We start from the raw sequence: 19,855 nt of genomic DNA, 5'->3' as shown, positions 1-19,855 counted from the left end.
AAGCTCGACGTCTTGAACGTCAGGCCACTCAGTACCTCATGTACGGGAGCAAGCTGTACCGCTGATCATTCATATCGCTACTCCTCAGATGCCTCCGCCCTTCAGAGGCGGACTATGCGATGCAGGAGGTACATGAAGGAATCTGCGGAAGTCATCAAGAGAGTAGAGCCCTAACGCATAAGATTCTGCGGCAAGGATACTACTGGCCCATACTGCAAAAGGATATGGCGGACTTCGTCTGAAGATGTGACCGGTGCCAACGCCACACCAATGTCCAATGCAGACCTTCGGTCCCATTGACGTCGATCAGTGCCCCCTGGCCATTTGCACAATAGAAAATTTATATATTGGGGCCCTTCCCTCCAGCTATAGGACAGAAAATTTTTTATCGTCATTGTCGACTACTTCATAAAGTGGGTCGAGGCAGAACCTGCAGCCCAAATCACCAAACCGAAGGTGCAGAGCTTCGTCTGGAGGATGATAATCTGCCGGTTTGGGCTTCCCCAAGTTATCATATCCAACAATGGCCGCCCATTTGATAATGCTTGGTTCAAGAAATTCTGCTCCGAGCTTGGTATTGACCATCACTTCACATCAGTGGCTCATCCCTAAACCAACGGAAAAGCAGAAGGGACCAACCACACAATCTTGCAAGGGCTCAAAGCCAGACTGGACCGAGCAAAAGGGCAATGGGTCGATAATCTCTGCAATGTCTTGTGGGCATATCAAACGACCTTCCGAGTTTCCACTAGAGAGACCCCCTCCACCTATCTTATGGCACAGAGGTGGTCATTCCCCTTGAGGTCGGGTTACCCTCGCCCCAGGTTGAAGGCTTTGATGCCATAACCAACTCGGCACGGCTTCGGAGTAACCTCGACCTACTTGAAGAAACAAGGGAGGCAGCTCAAATTCGGATGGCGAGATGCCAGGGAAAAGCAGCGTAATACTACAACTCCAGAATTAAAGTCAAATCTTTCCAGATCCGCGACCTCGTCTTGAGGAAGGCTGAAGCCTCCCCCGACCTCTAAAGCAAAAAAAGCTCGCCCCGAACTAGAAGGACCATACCGAGTCGTCCGGGTCCAGCGACTTGGAGCTTACAAGCTGGAATCTCTAGATGGTACTTTAGTTCCTAGAAGCTGGAATTCTGCAAATCTTAGAAGATATTATCAATGAAAACAGCCTTTGAGGATTTTTTTGAAGTATCTCTGGAATGCCGTGTCTGAATCGGCATATCTTGGTCATTCTCACGACACGAGCCCACGACCATAATATAATGACGTCCCGGGCCCGAACTCGAAGCGCCTTGCAAGATCGACCGAGAGTCGAAGAGGCCATGTCGACCGCAGGTATCTACAACAACGCCCCTCAAGCCGGGCTCGAGGCGCCTTGCAGGAACGACCGAGAGCCGAAGAGGCCTTGTTGACCGCAGGTATCTACAATGACGCCCCTCGAGCCGGGCTCGGGGCGCTCTGCAGGATCGCTCCTTGAGCCGAAGAGGCTCCGTCGACCGCAAGTATCTACAATGACGCCCCTCGAGATGGGCTCGGAGCACCCTGCAGAATCACCCTTCGAGCTATGGAGGCTCCGTCGACCGCAGGTATCTACAATGACATCCCTCGAGCCGGACTCGGGGCGCCCTGCAAGATCGACCGAGAGCCGTAAAGGCCCCGTCGACCGCAGGTATCTACAATGACGCCCATCGAGCCGAGCTCAGGGTGCCTTGCAGGATCCGGCTCGAAAGGCGCCTTGCGGGATCGACCAAGAGCCGAAGAGGCCCTATCGACCGTAGGTACCTATAATGACGCCCCTCGAGCTGAGCTCGAGGCGCCCTGCAGGATCGACCAAGAGCCGAAGAGGCTCCGTCGACTGCATGTATCTATAATGACGCCCCGATCTGAGTAGGGGCGCCCTGCAATGTCAACCAAGACCCGAAGAGGTCTCGTCGACCGCCAGTATTTATAATGACGCACCGATTTGAGCGGGGGCACCCTCCAGCGTTGACCAAGAGCCAAAAAGGCTCTCTTGACCTCGGCTTCGGAAAAAATTTAAGAGCAACCCGAGCTTAAATCAAGCGCCCCAGTTAAAGTTTACAAAGATCTACAACGCAAGAAGGCGCCAAAGCTCATGACGACCTTTTACCTAAAAGGTCTCCCAGCACACTACAGTGCGAAAAGAGGATCACGAGCTCAGTTCTCGCAAAGAGGTCCAAAGCAGACCTAATGCTCGACCTGGGTGCCTAAAGTGCCCCAGCGGACAAGCTTGGGAGCAGCGAGCTCTTCGCCAACTTTGCGAAGTTGGGAGCAAGGGCCGAGCACAGCGACTTGGCCAAAGTTATCTGGCAGTATGAAGGCTAAGCCAGTACCCAAACTATGCAGTTCGGACCTTGTTAGCTGAATACAAAGCTCCAAGCAAGATAAGTTCAAATACTTTGCCAGATTTCAAAATGCAAAGTGTTGAAGAAAATGCACTTTATTAATATTGAAAGGCCAAGGGCCGAGTACAAAACGAGCCGACCTTAAGATCGGGCTGAATACAAAAAGGCCTAAGTGATCGATCTAGCAAGAGCAAAAGGATAAAGAAAACAAGCTGAAAAGAATTGTCAGCTTGAGCAGCTTCTGACCCAACCTTAGTGGCGGCCCCCGCAGCATCCCCAGACTGTCACCTTGGCGACGAGCTCGTGTGCCTCGGCAAGCTCGCTTACTCTAGACATCACTCACCCTGGCGTTGGCGAGCCAAGACAAAGCGTATCTTATAGCGGAACCCCTTGGTGATGCCAGTGATGAGATTCTTCAACCTCTCCTCAGACCGAGCTCCATCCGACGCAACCACCCCTTTATTGTGTCGGGCCATCGAGGTATTATTGCTGAAAATCATCCCTGCAACTTCTCATAACGAAGATGACAGCCGGAAAAAAGAAGGATGGAAGCAAGAGAAACCAAATGAGGGCCCTAGGGTCTCCCCAAGACCTTATATATCCTATCCCAACCCCTGATTGGCTAACCTGGGCAGCCGCATAGCCAGGTCTTGCCGCATGGCAGCTCTAGAAGCTCTCCCAGTGGATCTTTCTGGATCGTAACATTAAAGACCAAAACGGTCATAAGAGCCGCTTCGGAGAACAGGACATTAATGATTGACCCCTCGCGTTCCATCCAGCGACGCCTCGAAAAAGAGCGTGCACGCATGTAATAACCCCAAATTTTTTTTTATATAAAAAGGAATAGAATAGTCCTTTAAAATTGATATAACGGGTAAAATTGGAAGGAATCAAAAGATAATGGCATAGTTGCAGATGCGTTCAAGTGGTAAGGGTAAAATTGGAAAGGAATCAAAAGTTAATGGCATAACAGTAGATATGTTGAAGTGTTAGGGGCAAAATGAAAAATATAGCATTGTGATGTGACTTAATTCATGGGTTTGGCTCAGACGTTGGATTTGAGGCAAAGAGGGAGAGGAGTCTCAGGCGGTGGGTTTTTTCACAGAGAAGGAGAGTCACAGAGAGAAAAGAAAGGAAGGAAAAGAAGAAGGAAAAAGAGAGAAGAAGAGAAGTAAAAAAAAGAAAAAGAGAGAAGAAGAGAAGGAGAGGGAGAGTCCGAAAGAAAAAAGAAAAGAAGGGAAGGGGGGATCTCGGTTGTGTGTCGGCTGAAACAAAAAGGGAAGGATCGGTCTCCTTTCCCTCGGTGCAAAAACCCAATCCTCCGAAGAGAAAAAGGTAAATACCCATCCCTACCTAGTTTTTTTTTTTTATAAAATTAGGCTATACAAAGGATGGATGTAGTCTAGAGGGGTCGGATAAGGGTTGTAGAGGTGGTTAAAAGATGAAGAATTGGATTCGACAAGTTTTTCCGGCACTACGGAAAAACTGTGTCGAAGTCCCAACTTCAGCGAATTATTTTGGGGGTCAAACGGCCTCCGATAGTAATGCATGATACCTCTTTGGAATCCTCTCTATGAGTGTAGAATGTTAGGTAAAAATTTCATAAAATTTGGAGTTCGAAAAGTAGATCAAAATCGGGATTAAGTGACCCACTGTCAGTCCGGGTTACTGTTCATCCGAGATGAAAAAAAGTGAGAAAATGGTGGGAGTCGCTTCAAAACATGCCGGAGTTGACTCGAGGTCAACTGGAATCGACTCGGGGCAGATTAGGGGTCGACTCTCTCTGAGAGTCCAGAAAATGAAGTTTTACGGGTCTGTGGTCAGGGTCGACTCATGAGGTTGGGGTCGACTCACGCTTCAGTGAAATTTTTATTGAAGGAGGATTTTGACTCTTTCTCGCACCTTGACCCTATGACAGTGGCCTAAGGTGTGTGTGATGCTTTTGCATCATAATACATATAAGAGGAAGATTAATTGATAGGAAAAAAGGGAAAAAGGAAAGGATTTAAAAAAGAGAGAGTTGAATCAATTAAAGTTTCCTATATTTATGATTGGCACGTAGATTATGGCCCTTTATACAAAACTAAATGTATTGTAAATGCATGTATCAGTTGGGCTAAAAGCTAGGGAACAAGAGAAAGAAGTTCCTCACTGCCTGCTGTAGATTTTTGGAGGCGTCTCAGGGCTGTGCCGGATTGACAGGTGAGTGGGAGTTTGTACTTTGCACCATGAGCACATTCCTTATTCATTTTCATGAATGTTGCTAAGTATGATTTGATTCCACCTAAGTTTATTGATTAATTGTTGTGGTAGATTTCTCTATGTTTTGTTCTCCATGCTTGATTATTCTGTATATGCATTTGAGGGAACAATGAGAGTAATTACGAGGGGTAGATGAGTAATTAAATTGATTTCGAATTGTGAAATGACTTCTTTTGTAAATTGATTTCATTTCCTCTATTTCAAAGACTTGTAGAGCCCCTTTTAATGGTATATTGAGTTGCATTGCACTCCCTTGACCCCTCACTCCCAACCCTGATGTTAATTTATGATTGGGTCGTGATCGAGTGAGTGGTAGTCTTGATTATACTCCTTTTTGGTAGAGTATTGAGAATGTGCATTATGGCATTTACGCCTGGCTTGGCAGTATCTGCAGGACACCTATAGTCGATGGGGGTTGGACATCGGCCTGTGTGCACATAGTAGCCTTCTGGGTGGGCGGAACCCAGTCCCTTCCTAGGGGGGAACGGCCCTAGGCGTAGGATCGGCCAATCCTACGACTTATATTCTGCTTGCCGACGGGCATAGTAAGACCCCGCGAGGTGCAGTATGGCTTTCCGCAGATGTAGAATTCTCGCGAGGTGCCGTATAGTATATAGATGTGAGATATTTCTATGAATTTCTGTTCTGGATACTGACCAGCATTTACATTATCAGTATGGTGTCTTATCCTGCATATGCATGTGACAGTAGGAAGTTGTTGTGGTCCGCCTGGGGCGTAAAACCCACCTCCCGACAACTGTCTGGTGATGACTTAGCATATTGACACCCGATTTGCATATTTCAGTGTTATGATCTATTGAGCGTATTCATGATGTATCATTCATGTTTATTTGATTATTCTATATATGCTCCCGATGAGTTGATTATGATTGTGGCAATACGGTGATGATTTACTCCATATTTCTTATGTTGAGTTGTGTGCACCCTGTTATTGATGACTGCTCATATGCTCTTGAGATTTCACCTCAAGCCATAATTGTATCTTGTCTCATGTGCATAGTACTCTCTACTCCACTCGCTGAGTATCCATATACTCACTACCCAGTTTGGTGTTTTTGATTGCAGGGCAGGTGTTGTATAGAGAGGAGCAGGATTAGAAATTGCCTGCTAGCTATACCGCTTCATAGTATAATATAGATAAAGGTTTATACATTTTGGTGTATTATAAACCTTCTGTTGTATATAGTGTATAGTTACAGTCATAGATCCTGTTGCGGATATGGGTTTGACCATGAATGGAATGGGAACCAGATTTTTATACAGATGAGTTATATGCCTGAGATGATGTATTGATATATATTGTCCAGGTTCATTATATGACAGATTATGTAATTGCTGCTCTGACAGGTAGTATTGTTGTATGTATTGAGATAATCCTGACAGGTCACTATAGGAAATGTGATCATTTTGTACATGTATCATGCCAAAATTTTCAAGATTTATTGATGATTGATAGGTAGTAGGGTTCTACGCAGTGACTGGTGGCCTTATGCCTACCCGCACCCTAGGATCGTCGCGGCGGCCCGCCGGAACGGGGCGGGGGTCGTGACAGAAGTGGTATCAGAGCAAAGGTTAAGAAAAGTCCTGTCAGAATAATAGGGTGAGTCAGGATTAAGTATAGGATTATACTATGGAGCATAGGATTTTTCTATATGTTATTTTATAAGTCATTTACAATTCAGTAAAATATATTTGGGGATGAGACTACAGAGTTCTTTTTTTAGCTCTACTTGAGACAAAATTTTATATCATTCAGTTTACAATCAAGATTTGTATTTTGATAGAAAGTCAATTAATAAATTCGGAGGATATTGATCAGAGTTGTGCAGCGAAAGTATAGTGGATCGAGTCAATTTAAATTGGTCAAAAATATTGACTGTGATGGAAGACTAGATTTTTCAATAATGAAGGTTTGTGTTAAGAGAAGGTGAATATTGTAGATTCTCAGATTAATTATGATATGACTATGTGACCTCTCTGATGGTTTTTGCTATTTTGCTATGTTAAGAGATAATTTATGTAAACTCATCATAAATTCTTGACTGCTAGGTAGCCATAAGCAACATGGAGAATGAAAGAGAAATAAGGGCACCTTCCCTGGACCCTGATAGCCAATCAATTTCACAAACTACTCCACGCTCCATAGCAACCCAGGCAGATTTGGCAGGAGCGTACCAGTTAATAGCACAACTGCTTGAGCAACAGCAGCAGATGCAGTTGGCTGCCCAACCTGTACGGCCGATGGATTCCTATTACGAGAGGTTCCGTAGGTTGAATCCACCGATGTTTGATGGTGGATTCAATCCCATGACAGCTGAGACCTGGATCCGGGAAATGGAGAAGATGTATGAGTTACTCCAATTTTTCGAGGAGGTAAAAGTCAAATTAGCTACCTCTATGCTAAGGGGGAGTGCTGATTATTGGTGGATCTCTATGAAGACAACATATGAGGTCGACGGAATGACCTGGGAAGATTTTAAGAGGATATTTTATGCTAAGTACTTTTCGGACTCAGTCAGGCAAATAAAATAGAATGAGTTTTTATCGCTGTCTCAGTCCAAACACATGACTGTCCTGGATTATGCCAATAGGTTCGAGGAGCTGAGTCGATTTTGCCCCCAGTTCATGGAGGACGATATGAGTAGAGCCAACCGGTTCGAACAAGGGCTTAGATACAGGATCAGGTCCCAAACATCTTTACAGATAATTTCCAGTTATAAGGATATTTTGGACAGAGCTTTGAAAGTGGAGGTTGAATTAAAAAGATCTGATAAAGAAAGGGCTGACCTAATGAGATATAGATCCGCTAGAAGTCAGAGTGGCAGGCCATGAGATTTCAGGGGCACTCCAATTCAAAAGAAGCCCAGGGCCCGCACTTACTCTAGTAGACCCCATAGTGGGCCCTATATAAGGAGAGCGGGAGCATGTTATAGTTGTGGGCGGACTGAACACCTGGCACGGGATTGCCCGTACAAGAGGAGGAATGAGCCCAGACCTCCTGTACCTGGTGAGCAGAGGCCAAGAAGCAATGTTCGAGTTTTGCACTGACCTACCAAGATGCTAGTGCCAATGATCGGGTGGTAACAGGTATATTACCAGTCAGTTTGATTGATCCCTCTTTTGTTCGATTCTGGCACTATGCATTCCTTTATTACAGTTAGTTTTTCTAGATAATTACACTGCATACTTGAGAAACTAGAACAATTGTATGTTCCTACACCCCTATAGAAAATAGTAATTGTTGACATTAATGCAAGAATTGCATAATTCAAATAGGGTAGGAGAGTTAGTGACAAATCTTATATAATTTGACATACAAGATTTTGACATCATTTTGGGAATAGGCTGGATGTCTCAGTACCACACTCATATTGATTGCTATAGTAAAAGAGTGATATTCCAGATATCTGAAGAACCAAGGTTCTTCTTTCAAAGCGATGCATCTGTGTAATGTAATTCATCATTACATTTAATTTCTGCCCTTAAAGTTAGGAAGGCATTAAGAAAGGAGTGTAAGACTTATTTAGTCTGTGCAATGGATACTTGAAGGGAGACCAAATTGGAGGATATTGCAGTAGTGAATGAATATCTTGATGTTTTTCCGGAAGATCTTCCTGGTTTGCCACCAGAGAGAGATTGAATTTGTAATTAATTTGACTCCCAATACCACACCAACTTTCAAAAACCCCCTATAGAATGGCTCCAACTAAACTAAAAGAATTAAAAGAACGGTTGCAAAATCTGCTTGATAAAAGCTTCATTTGACTTAGAGTGTCACCTTGGGGAGCTCTAGTATTGTTTGTAAAAAAGAAAGATGGAAGTTTGAGGTTATGTGTTGGTTATCGTGGATTGACAACGTAACAATAAAGAACAAATACCTTCTGTTTCGGATTGATGAATCTTGTAAAGTGTATACGGATCATAAAAGTCTAAAATACCTTTTTACCCAGAAGGAACTCAATATGAGACAGGGAAGATGATTGGAATTGATAAAAATTATGCCTTGTCTATACACTACTCCCCGGGAAAAAGCTAATGTTGAGGTAGATACACCGACTTGAAAAACTTCTGGTAGTATTGCTGCTCTACTCACATCCGGAAAAAAGCTAATGTTGTAGTAGATGCACTGATCAGAAAAGGTGTTAGTGATACAGGAAAGGTTGAGGACAGTGTTTAATAGGCAGAAGAGCTACGCAGATGTCAGAAGGAGAGATGTGCAGTTTGGCACGGGGGATCATGTATTCCTAAAGATCTCTCCTATGAAAGGAGTAATGAGGTTTGGAAAGAGAGGCAAGCTTAGTCCCCGATACATTGGCCCCTTTGAGATACTAGACAAGGTTGGCAATGTATCTTACAGATTAGCACTGCCTCCAAACCTCAGCCATGTGCATCCAGTATTCCACATATCTATGCTCCGAAAATATGTGCCAAATCCATCCCATGTGCTACCAGTGCAGGAAGTTACAGTAGAGGGAGACCTTTCTTATGAATAGTTTTCTATAGCTATCCTTGATACTCAGATCAGGAAGCTGAGAAATAAGGAAATATGTATGGTGAAGGTCCAATGGCACCGGCACAATGTTGAAAAATGCACTTGGGAGTCGGAGCAAAGTATGAAGAGCAAATACCCTCACCTCTTTGAGTAATCAGGTAATTTACTCTTTTAAATTCGAGGACGAATTTTATAAAGGGGGGAGGATGTAATAACCCAAAAAAAAAAAATTATATAAAAAGGAATAGAATAGTCCTTTAAAATTGATATAACGGGTAAAATTGGAAGGAATCAAAAGATAATGGCATAGTTGCAGATGCGTTCAAGTGGTAAGGGTAAAATTGGAAAGGAATCAAAAGTTAATGGCATAATAGTAGATATGTTGAAGTGTTAGGGGCAAAATGAAAAATTTAGCATTGTGATGTGACTTAATTCATGGGTTTGGCTCAGACATTGGATTTGAGGCAGAGAGGGAGAGGAGTCTCAGGCGGTGGGTTTTTTAACAGAGAAGGAGAGTCACAGAGAGAAAAGAAAGGAAGGAAAAGAAGAAGGAAAAAGAAAGAAGAAGAGATGGAGAGGGAGAGTCTGAAAGAAAAAAGAAGAGAAGGGAAGGGGGGATCTCGGTTGTGTGCCGGCTGAAACAAAAAGGGAAGGGTCGGTCTCCTTTCCCTCGGTGCAAAAACCCAATCCTCCGAAGAGAAAAAGGTAAATACTCATCCCTACCTTTTTTTTTTATAAAATTAGGCTATACAAAGGGTAGATGTAGTCTAGAGGGGTCGGATAAGGGTTGTAGAGGTGGTTAAAAGATGAAGAATTAGATTTCGACAAGTTTTTCCGGCACTACGGAAAAACTGTGTCGAAGTCCCAACTTCAGCGAATTGTTTCGGGGGTCAAACGGCCTCCGATAGTAATGCATGATACCTCTTTGGAATCCTCTATGAGTGTAGAATGTTAGGTAAAAATTTCATAAAATTTGGAGTTCAAAAAGTAGATCAAAACCGGGATGAAGTGACCCACTGTCAGTCCGGGTTACTGTTCATCCGAGATGAAAAAAAGTGAGAAAATGGTGGGAGTCGCTTCAAAACGTGCCGGAGTTGACTCGAGGTCAATTGGAATCGACTCGGGGCAGATTAGGGGTCGACTCTCTCTGAGAGTCCAGAAAATGAAGTTTTACGGCTCTGTAGTCGGGGTCGACTATGAGGTTGGGGTCGACTCACGCTTCAGTGAAATTTTTAGTGAAGGAGGATTTTGACTTTTTCTCGCACCTTGACCCTATGACAATGGCCTAAGGTGTGTGTGATGCTTTTGCATCATAATACATATAAGGGGAAGATTAATTGATAGGAAAAAAGGGAAAAAGGAAAAGATTTAAAAAAGGGGGGAGTTGAATCAATAAAAGTTTCCTATATTTATGATTGGCACGTAGATTATGAACCTTGATATAATACTAAATGTATTGTAAATGCATGTATCAGTTGGGCAAGAAGCTAGGGAACAAGAGAAAGAAGTTTTCCACTACCTGCTGTAGATTTTTGGAGGCGTATCAGGACTGTGCCGGATTGACAGGTGAGTGGGAGTTTGTACTTTGCACCATGAGCACATTCCCTATTCATTTTCATGAATGTTGCTAAGTGTGATTTGATTCCACCTAAGCTTATTGATTAATTGTTGTGGTAGATTCCTCTATGTTTTGTTCTCCATGCTTGATTGTTCTGTACATGCATTTGAGGGAACAATGAGAATAATTACGAGGGGTAGATGAGTAATTAAATTGATTCCGAATTGTGAAATGAATTCTTTTGTAAATTGATTTCATTTCCTCTATTTCAAAGACTTGTGAGTGGTAGTCTTGATTATACTCCTTTATGAGTAGTTAAATTGGTTCTGAGTTGTAAAATGACTTCTTTTGTAAATTGATTTCATTTCCTCTATTTCAAAGACTTGTAGAGCCCCTTTTAGTGGTATATTGAGTTGCATTGCACTCCCTTGACCCCTCACTCCCAACCCTGATGTTAATTTATGATTGTGATACCGCTTGGATCAATTTGCAATCCAATGGAAGTGGGAGAAAAGATAAGATAAATTTCTTGTGCAAGGAGGAAGATAACTTTCATTCAAATACTTAGATGCCTTCTCATTACAATTCATGACTATTTATAGGCAAGTCATGGGTAACATGAAAAGACAAAAGAAAATGAAAGATCAAAAGTCACCTTAATATGGGTAACTCACACAATAAAAGACATCAAAACCAACTAAATTCTCTTAGGGAATTTAAAAGGTCAAAAGACACCTGCCTCTTGAAATACCTATAACTTTCCAACCATAACTCGGATTTTAATGTTCTTAGGCTTGTTGGAAAGAAGAGAAAGAGACCTGAAACCTTTATGTTAATAACTTTTCTAAATTCGGCCATTTAATACTCTGAAAATGGCATGCAAGGTGTCTGATGTTCATGCACCTGCATCATACTCCCCCGGTTGAAGCTCAACTCGTCTTCGAGTTGTCCAATGCCTCTTCTTTATCATGATATGGAATTAGATCAGAAATATTGAAGGTAGCAGAAACTCCATAGTCATCAGGAAGTTCAATTTGATAGGCATTTTCTCCAATACGCTTAAGAACTCGAAATGGTCCATCAGCACGATCTTGTAATTTGCTATATCTTCCATGGGGGAATCGTTCTTTACGAAGATGAATCCATACAAGGTCGCCTTCTTTAAATGATGCCGAGCGTCGATACTTATCAGCTCTCTCCTTAAACTTTTGATTGCTCTTCTCAATCTTGGATCGAACTTGCTCATGCATCTTTTTGATTTCATTAGCTCTTGCTTCTGCATCACCGCTAAATCGAACAACATGAGGAAGGGGAGCTAGATCAAGGGGGCCATTAGGATTGCACCCATAGACGATCTCAAAAGGACTAGCACCGGTAGTAGAACTACTTGAGCGGTTGTATGCAAACTCCGCTTGAGGAAGAATTAAGTCCCATTGCTTCTTGTTATTGCCCAAATAACTTCGAATAAGATTGCCAAGGCTTCGATTCACCACTTCCGTTTGACCATCGGTTTGTGGATGATGAGAAGATCTGAACTGAAGTTTGGTGCCCAATTTCGCCCATAAAGTCCGCCAAAAGTGTCCTACAAATTTTGAATCTCGGTCCGAAGTGAAAGTCTTTGGAATGCCATGAAGTTTGACAATCTCTCGAAAATAAAGATCAGCAATTTTAGATGCATCATAGGTCTTCTCGCAAGGTACAAAATGTGCCATTTTAGAGAATCGATCAACAATCACCATGATCGAATCCTTTCCACGTTGAGTGCGAGGAAGACCAAGAACGAAATCAATACTTACATCCTCCCATGGAGCTTGAGGTATAGGAAGAGGAGTATAAAGGCCGGTGTTTTGAGCTCGGCTTTTGGCAATATGGCATGTTCGACATAAGTTGACATGTCTCTCTACATCCTTTCTCATCTTTGGCCAAAAGAAATTTTCTTTGACAAGGATTAAAGTCTTGTCTTGGCCAAAGTGTCCTCCAAGTCCTCCATTATGGGCTTCTTTGATGATTGCTTGGCGAAGAGAGCAATTAGGAATACATAATTGGTTACCTTTAAATAAGTAACCTTCTTGAATTGAATAATCTTCATGAGGAGCATCACTGCATCGAGCCCAAATCTCGCCAAAATAATCATCATTAGAATAGAGATCTTTGATGAAATCAAAACCGATTACCTTAATCTCCAAGGTTGACAACAAAGCATGTCTTCGACTAAGAGCATCCGCAACTTGATTGAGACTTCCGGCTTTATGACGGATGGTGAAGGTAAAAGATTGCAAAAATTCAATCCACTTGGCATGCCTTGCACTAAGCTTGTGTTGAGTATTGAGGAATCGCAAGGCTTCATGATCGGAGTAGAGAACAAATTCCTTAGTCACAAGATAGTGCCGCCAATGACGAAGAGCCTCAACAATAGCATAAAATTCTTTATCATATGTTGAATAGTTCTTTCGCCCATCTCCAAGTTTGGCACTAAAGAAGGCAATAGGGCGTCCTTCTTGACTAAGCACTGCGCCAATGCCCACATTAGAGGCATCACAATCCACCTCGAAAACTTTTTCAAAATCTGGCAAGGCAAGGATAGGGGCCGTTGTCATTAATACCTTAAGCTTCTCAAAACTTTCTTGAGCCTCCATAGTCCATTGATAGGATCCACCTTTCAAACAATTTGTGATGGGGGCCATAATAGAACTAAAATGTCGTATAAACCTTCGATAAAATGTGGCCAACCCATGAAAGCTCCGGATCTCATGAATGGTACGAGGTACCGGCCAACTAGAGATAGCTTCAATCTTCTTAGGATCAACTTTGATGCCGTTGGCGGTGACCATATAACCCAAAAATATTAGGCTATCGGTCAAGAAGTCGCATTTGCGAAGGTTGACATAGAGCTTCTCCTTTCGCAACGTCATAAAAATTTGTCTAAGATGCTCCAAGTGTTGCTCTTGATCCCTGCTATAGACCAAAATGTCGTCAAAGTAAACAACGACAAATTTACCTATATAAGGCTTGAAGATTTGATTCATGAGGCGCATGAATGTGCTTGGTGCATTAGAGAGCCCAAATGGCATCACAAGCCATTCATATAGTCCATCTCTTGTCTTGAATGCCGTTTTTGATCTTTGCAATTCTTCATGCTCCTTGGGACTCATTCTATATGCCGCCTTGTTTGGTAAAGTTGCACCTGGCATAAGATCAATGCAATGTTGAATTTCTCTCATTGGTGGAAGACCAGAAGGAATTTCATCGGGAGTCACATCTCGGAATTCCTGCAAAAAAGAAGTAATCTTGGGTGGCAATAAATTGTCCTCCGGATTAGATTCCACCACTATAAGAGCATATGCTTGGGAGGCTTCTCGAATTTCAACTTCAAACTCTGCCATGGACAAAAAGGTACTTCCCTCTCCCTTAATGGGTTTGGGTGTGTTGTCCATTTTTGAAGGCCCAAGGGTTATTTTGACACCATCCTTCAAGAATGCATAAGTATTTTTGTATCCATCATGAACAACCCTTCTATCAAATAACCATGGCCTCCCCAAAAGTAAATGGCAAGCATCCATAGGAACCACGTCACACCATATTTCATCACGGTAATTTTTCCCAATTGAAAATTGAACAAGGCAACGTTGGGAAATTTTTACCTCATTTCCTTTCTTGAGCCAAGAAAGAGAATATGGGTGGTGGTGAGGTTTTGTCTTGAGTTTCAACTTTTCCACCATCTCCATTGAGACGCAATTCTCGCAACTTCCTCCATCGATAATAACATTGCAAATTTTGCCATGAGCCGTACATCGAGTATGAAAGATGTTGTGTCGGAGCCACATGTGATTATCTTCGCTTCGTATTGAATTCAGGGTTCGACGGACCACAAGAGCTTCACCATGATCACTATATGTGATGTCTCCTTCAATTTCATCATATATAGAGTCTGACTCATTTTCTTCACTATCACCTTCTTCGGCAAGAGAAACCACTCTTCTATTTGGACACTCAGAAGCAATGTGCCCATAGCCAGAACACTTGAAACATTGAGGTCGAGATGATGTTGGCCGAGAAGAAGATGAAGCATCTTTTTTCACCATCGTGGTTGGCTTAGATGTAGAAGATGAATGAGATTGCGATGCACTCCCCCGGTTAGGAATGCCCTCACGCTTGAAATTTCGGCCTCCAGGAGCATTTGTTAAACCCTTTTCTCGCCGTTGTTGAAGTTGGCGTTCCACCTTAGTAGCAAGTTTAATAACATCATTAAGAGAAATAAAAGAATGGAGGTGTACCATATCATGGATGTCACGCCTCAATCCGCTAAGGTAACGAGCTATTGTTTGCTCTTCGGCCTCTGCTACACCACAACGAACCATAAGATTGTCGAACTCTTCAGTGTACTCCTCCACGGTTCGCATCCCTTGAGTGAATTGATACATAGTGAGAAATGCATCTTAAAGGTAATTTTCGGGAAGGTACTTTTTGCGAAGCTCTTTCTTCATTTTCTCCCAAGTACGAATCTTGGTTTTGCCCTCCTTTGCTCTTTGCAACTTGAGGCGCTCCCACCATATTGATGCATGCTTTCGAAGTTTGATGGCTACAATCTTCACTTTAAGCTCATCGGGGACCTCTTTGTAGTCAAAGATCCGCTCAACAGTGTTAAGCCAATCTAGAAAGATATCGGGTTGCATTTTTCCTTCAAACTCAGGAATGTCTACCCTGATGTCTGAAAATCGAAATTGATGACGATGTTGGTGAGATGAAGAAGAGTTGCTCCTCCTACCACGACGTAAACTTTGGTCACGGAAGGTGTTGCGATCTTCTTCAGTGGTGCCGCCCTCCTCTTCACTCGGGTTTTGCTCATAACGAGCCAACCTTTCGGTAAGATTTTGGACTTGCCGCCGCAACTCATCATTCTCTATGTCGCGAAGATCTCGCTCTCTACGAGGTTCTTCATCGCTAGAACGACTTTGGTTGCCTCGGCTTGCCATGGTTGGTTGAAGCTTGCGTCAACACCACCACGAGAAATGCGATAGAATTCCTCTCGAAACGTCAAGAGATGATAACCTGGCTCTGATACCACTTGATACCGCTTGGATCAATTTGCAATCCAATGGAAGTGGGAGAAAAGATAAGATAAATTTCTTGTGCAAGGAGGAAGATAACTTTCATTCAAATACTTAGATGCCTTCTCATTACAATTCATGACTATTTATAGGCAAGTCATGGGTAACATGAAAAGACAAAAGAAAATGAAAGATCAAAAGTCACCTTAATATGGGTAACTCACACAATAAAAGACATCAAAACCAACTAAATTCTCTTAGGGAATTTAAAAGGTCAAAAGACACCTGCCTCTTGAAATACCTATAACTTTCCAACCATAACTCGGATTTTAATGTTCTTAGGCTTGTTGGAAAGAAGAGAAAGAGACCTGAAACCTTTATGTTAATAACTTTTCTAAATTCGGCCATTTAATACTCTGAAAATGGCATGCAAGGTGTCTGATGTTCATGCACCTGCATCAGATTGGGTCGTGATCGAGTGAGTGGTAGTCTTGATTATACTCCTTTTTGGTAGAGTATTGAGAAGGTGCATGTTTCATGACAGGTCACTATAGGAAAAGTGATTATTTTGTGCATGTTTCATGCCAAAATTTTTAAAATTTATTGATGATTGATAGGTAGTAGGGTTTTACGCGGTGGCTGGTGGCCTTATGCCTACCCGCACCCTAGGATTGTCGCGGCGGCCCGCCGGAACGGGGCGGGGGTCGTGACAACGCAATACTTTAAAGAGCTCCCGCAGCTGTTCTCACTTGAAATGATGTGGCAGCCTGATCCACTCAAGTTCGGCTTGCAGAACTCGTCCTGCAGCCACCAGCCCCTAATGATGGTGTACCCAGCTTGGTGCACACATCTTCATGAGCACTTGGCTACAGCGTAGGATGACCAACAGTCCAGCTACTTCTTTCGCCCGAGCCAAAGAGCAACTCGACCTTGGAAGTCAGAGGGCAAATAATAAGGGACAAAATGGATCGTCCTGCTCAGAACAGGGGACCACCCCATTCCGGCCAAGCAGACAACGCCAACCAAGCTGACCTCGGCCAGATCTCTCCACTGCTACGACCTGTGGCAACCTCCTTGGGAGTCTACAACGATGATGCGCCCCGGCCCGAGGTTAGAGCATCCTATAATGCCGACCAAGAGCCGAAGAGGCTCCATCGACCGCAGGCAATGATGCCCCGACTCGAGCTCGGGGCACCCTACTGAGCAGACTTCAAAGTCAAGGAGGCTAGGCCAATCTCAGAACCCGCCAAGCCGACCTCACTGAACATATATCGTGGCTCCTAAGCCGGCCCGACTTCAGCACCCTACCAAGCGGGCAAGGCCGACCTCGGCCCCCGTCGAAGGCTAAGCTGAACTCGATCCCTGCCAATAGCCGAGCTAACCTCGCCCAGTACGCGCCGCGGCCATGCCCTGCGGCAACCTCACTGCACCATGCTTCGCATGATGGCCCGTCCAAGACACGTCGATAAAAGACTATGCCTTGCTGCCCCAACCATGCCTGCTGACAAAGGCCATACCCTACAGCACACGCCAGCGCCATATCGCGCACAGGGACAGCTCAAACTGTGTGCCTCAAGCAAGCCGTGGCCGGCGCCACCTGGCCAGCGCCATCTCCTCTCATGATGAGGACAGACCATACCTCCGCTACCTGGGCATCTCTACGGAGACTATAAATAGCCCCATCAGATAACGCTTAAGGACTTTTTGGCCAACAAATATACTACATGCTAACTTAAGCATTGGAGGGCCCTCACCGAAAACACCGGTGAGGCTGTGCGGGTACACTGGCGCGCGGGAGATGGCGTCCTTTCTCCGTCTCGACAGGCAACTCCCTCGACTCCTCCGGCGTGGTCACCCTCGGGCCAAATTTGAACCACAACAACATCTATAAGCACAAAACTAACAAGATTACAAAGCTATATTAAATTAAAAACTGAAGAAATGAATATATGCATAAAGATAGATAACAAAAATAAAAGAAAGTAAACTATAAAACAGAAAACAAAACTGAATTTTGTGAAAGTAAAAGTATAGACTGGAAATTAAATAGAAAATAAGAATCAAAACCAAGAAAGTATAAAACAGAGTTTAAGAATGCCACGGTGAGCCACCCTACCACAAAATATTTCCCATGCCCATGTAGAACCAGCATGGCATACAATTACTTGACAAATGATGAGATATCAAATAAAGATTGAGAAATGGTAAAAGATCTATAAGTGAAAACAAACTCTATGCCTATAAATACGTCTTCCATAAAATAACTGGGATGGAAGAAAGAAAGCAATAGAGAAAGGTCAATAATTGGAAGCACTCCACTGATAAGATATCAAATAAAGATTGTCGAATGGTTTCAAACAACAATAAAGAAAAAGGTATGGGAGTATATCTATAGAAGATGTATTTATAGGCAGGGAGTTTGTTGTCCAAACAAAAAAGTTTGCACCACAATAATATCAATAAGACACATGGTATCTGTCTATATTAGATGCAGGACTATCGAATGGAGAGTTAAGACGATGATTTAAGATAAAGAGAGACAACAGCCCTTGAAAATCCCAAGTCAAGCACAATATCGTACATAACATGATGGGGACATCAGAGCCGTTCGTTCAGATGATCGAGCCATCAGAGTCGCTCGCTCGCACCCGCACCAGGGGATGACATCATTATGGCTACGAGAGGATCCTGAGCCACCGGATTGAGTCAGGCCCAGATCGGGTCCATTCGAGTTTGCGTCATGTTTCTTTTATTGCCTTATTAGTTATTTTTGTTTGAGTCGATTTAGTTGTGTTTCTGTTATTTTGGAGTCGATTTGGTTGTTGAGTCAAGTGATTGGATCAATTGATCAATGTAAAACCTAATTATAAAGGTCCAATTTTGGGTGTGATCAATTGGTTTAGTGGTCTAATGTTAGTAAGGTTTAATTTGGTATGTAATCAATTAATTGACTTAGTCACTTAATTGAACTTAATTGAAGGGTCCAAGTTTGGTTAGTTGTTAATTGTTTGACTTGATCAATTCATGATGTAAGGCCTATATAAGGGCCACCCCGCTCATGAATTAGGAGAATTGAATGATTGAATAAAAAATCCTAGCCTCCTTTCAGCTTCTTCTTCTTCTCCCTCCTCCTCTTCTCTTCTTCCTGCGTCTCTATAACCTCTTCTTCCTGCGTCTCTGTAACCTCTTCTTCCTCCTCCTTCCCTTCTTCTTTCTCTTTCTCTCTTCTCTCCTGCGGTGGTCCGCCATCATAACATCCATGATCAAACAAATGATTCAAGGACATAAGAGAAAGATCAATGAAACTTATGGGGAACAAAGAATGCTCATTGTCTTAGAGAGAGAACTGAGGTTTAATAAAGCCTGCATAATAGTCGTGTGTGTGTGGGGGGGGGGGGGGGGGGTGTTGTGCGTGTGTGTGTGAGAGAGAGAGAGAGAGTGCATGCATTGCATAAGCTAAGTAACACACCACCAGATCATAAGGTTGCAGCCATTCAAATATATCCGAGCGGGCACATGTTTGCCGGATATAAGACGGTTATAGAACAATAGAACATTGCGTGTACAAAATTAAGGGAAAAGAATATACTTTATGAAATTAAAGCCGCTGAAAGACCCCTGCAATGCTCCAACTGTATTAAAAAACCAAGAGTACTAATGAAAGTTCATACCTTAACAAGCACAATTGCAAGAGGTGAGAAATCGCAAGCATGAATAAAGACATTTGGAATTGCTGATAGAAGTGGGAAGGGGGTTTTCCAGCTGCAAAACCAACCTGCGATGAAGTGAGCATCAACCTGACAAAATGGCAGCCCAGTGCATGAGGTTCCCTTCATTGAAAATTTTTATTATTATAAACCACCTGACAAACCAAACTTAAACAAGTAAAGGTATCATACAAAAGCAGTGAAAATCTCCACTATTATAAACCAGAACTTGCAATACTATTATGCAATCATCTACACACCGCCTGCCTTGGTAAATGGAAAGCTGACAAACAAAATTCAGTTTTATTAAGTTATCGCTATCTCATTTGAAAGATATAGCAATACTAAATGCACATCCAATAAAAGAAAACGTGCTTACCAAGAAACCCTCAA

At 43.0% G+C, this 19,855-nt stretch overlaps 1 long non-coding RNA gene across 4 annotated transcripts in view; it reads right to left on the bottom strand.

Annotated features, from left to right (window-relative positions):
- The window catches only part of LOC113462709 (uncharacterized), a 41,387-nt gene extending 21,836 nt beyond the window's left edge, over positions 1 to 19,551 (bottom strand). For all 4 annotated transcript variants that reach the window (XR_015970788.2, XR_015970794.2, XR_015970776.2 and 1 more), the window contains exon 1: positions 19,427 to 19,551. This is a non-coding gene — a long non-coding RNA (uncharacterized LOC113462709). The remainder of the gene's footprint in view (positions 1 to 19,426) is intronic.
- Positions 19,552 to 19,855: the final 304 nt, after the last annotated feature.

Source organism: Phoenix dactylifera, chromosome 1 (assembly GCF_051530095.1).
Source record: "Phoenix dactylifera cultivar Ajwa chromosome 1, Ajwa_hap1_PhDact_Kaust_v1.1, whole genome shotgun sequence".
In the NCBI taxonomy this organism is placed as follows: Eukaryota; Viridiplantae; Streptophyta; class Magnoliopsida; order Arecales; family Arecaceae; genus Phoenix; species Phoenix dactylifera.
Note: the sequence above shows the minus strand (reverse complement) of the source record. Positions and strands in the feature narration are given on the sequence as shown.